This window comes from Mustelus asterias, unplaced genomic scaffold (assembly GCF_964213995.1).
Source record: "Mustelus asterias unplaced genomic scaffold, sMusAst1.hap1.1 HAP1_SCAFFOLD_184, whole genome shotgun sequence".
Classification (NCBI taxonomy): domain Eukaryota; kingdom Metazoa; phylum Chordata; class Chondrichthyes; order Carcharhiniformes; family Triakidae; genus Mustelus; species Mustelus asterias.
In genome coordinates this window covers 57,994-60,245 of record NW_027590182.1, presented here as the reverse complement: position 1 = coordinate 60,245, position 2,252 = coordinate 57,994, and the positions used below count along the sequence as shown (strand labels likewise).

General features: G+C 42.4%; 1 non-coding gene across 1 annotated transcript; it reads right to left on the bottom strand.

Moving 5' to 3' along the window:
- Positions 1–1,917: 1,917 nt before the first annotated feature.
- trnak-uuu (transfer RNA lysine (anticodon UUU)) lies at positions 1,918–1,992 on the bottom strand. Its single transcript has one exon. It is a non-coding gene; the product is annotated as a tRNA-Lys (tRNA).
- Positions 1,993–2,252: the final 260 nt, after the last annotated feature.

The following is a 2,252-nucleotide window of genomic DNA, read 5'->3' as shown; positions in this document are numbered from 1 at the left end:
TTTGACAAGATATCACATGCTAGGTTGTTGCATAAGGTTCATTCTCACGGCATCCAGGGTGAGGTAACCAAATAGGTACAAAATTGGCTTGACGACAGAACACAGAGGGTGGTTGAAGAAGGTTGTTTTTCAAACTGAAGGCCTGTGATCAGCGATGCGTCTCAGGGATCAGTGTTGGATCCACTGTTATTTGTTATTTATATTAATGATTTGGATGAGAATTTAGGAGGCATAGTTTGTAAGCTTGCAGATGACACCTAGATGGGTGACTTAGTGGACAGAAAAGAAGGTTACCTTGGATTGCAGCGGGATGTTGATCAATTGTGCCACTGGCCCGACGAATGGTAGATGGAGTTTACTTCAGAAAATGTGTGAGGTGATGCATTTTGGTAGATCGTACCAGGGCAGGACTTACTCAGTTAATGGTAGGGCGTTGGGGAGTGCTCTGGAACAAAGAGATCTAAGGGTAAATCTCATTCAAATGTTGAGTCACATGTCGACAGAGTGGTGAAGTGTGTATTCGGCATGCTTGGTTTCATTGGTCGGAACATTGAATACAGGAGTTGAGACGTCTTCTTGAAGTTGTACAAGACAAGTAAGGCCACACTTGGAATACTGAGTACAGTTCCGGTCACGCTATTATAGAAAGGACATTATTAAACTAGAAACAGTGCAGAAAAGATTTGCGAGAATGCTACCGGGACTTGATGGTTTCAGTTACAAGGAGTGGCTGGATAGACTTTGACTTTTTTCTCTGGAGCGTAGGAGGCTTAGGGGTGATCTTCTAGAGGTCTATAAAAGAATGAAGGGCACAGATCAGCTCGATAGTCAATATATTTTTCCAAAGGTAGCGGAGTCTAAAACTAGGGGGCATAGTTTTAAAGTGAGATGGGAGAGATACAAAGGGTTCCAGAGGGGCATATATTTCACACAGAGGATGGTGAGTGTCTGGAACAAGCTGCCAGAGGTAGGAGTAGAGGAGGGTACAATTTTGTCAGTTACATGGATAAGATGGCTATTGAGGGGTATGGGCCAAACGGGGGCAATTGGGACTCGCTTAATCATTAAATAAAAGGGTGGCATGGACATGTTGGGCCGAAGAGCCTGTTTCCATGTTGTAAAGCTCTGTGATTCTATGACTCTATGCCTGCTAAATATGGTATGAAATGCCCCAGCAAAATATTCAGTTGAAGGGGAAATAGGAATGGCCAACAAGTGCTGGCCTTGACAATGAAATATATATTGCATTGGCAATATTTTATGAAATGATTTACTCTCATTTTGTTTCATTTCATGTCAAACAGGAGGACGTATCCTGGTGCCTTATTCTTTAAACCTTCAGTCCTTTAACTACTTAAACAGGTAGGGTTCAGTCAGAGAAAACTGATGTACTGTGACTCAAAAACAACCTACTGCAGTTGCTGCAACTCCCACCTCATAACAGAAAATGTTCGAAATACTCAAAAGGTCAAACAGCGTCTATGGAGAGGGAAACGGAATGATTGTTTCAGGTCGCTGACCGTTTCTCCAAACTGGAAGAATTTAGTGTTTTAATGATTTACAAACAAATACAAAGTCAAGGAAAATAGAGAGGGGGAGGAGGAAAGAACAAACGGTCTTGCGAAAGGATGTAAGGCTGGAGTGATTGAATGTCAATGGGGATGATTAATGTTTACACTGACGCAATCTCCCAGATCTGGATTCATATCTCAGGCTAAATGAGAAGAAAACTTCTCGCTGAATTATGCACTAAACTCCTCGCCTTCCAGTGAATTGGAGGCAGTTTTCAGTCATAAACCATTAACGTTGAGCTTTAAAAAGTGGGATTCAAATAGACTCAGTTTGAGCGGTGACACCTCCAGAGGATTGGAAACATTGGAGTTCACTCAGGGAAGGGGCAAAGTTCAAAAACAGCTGAGCTCAACGTGGGGCTCGAACCCACGACCCTGAAATCAAAAGTCTCATGCGCTACCGACTGAGCTAGCCAGGAACGTTGAATAGTTAGTATTCCACATCCCAAAATCTGTGGAGACAAATATGTGTTTATTCCCCATCAGCTCATTCTGATTACAAAGTTTATTCTGAATCAAAAAATGGAGTTTAATTTAGATAAATGCGAGGTGATGTATTTTGGTAGATCGAACCAGGGCAGTACTTACTCAGTTAAGGGTAGGGCTTTGGGGAGAGTTAAGGAACAAAGAGATCTAAGGGGTACAGGTTCATAGCTCCTTGAAAGTGGAGTTACCGGTGGA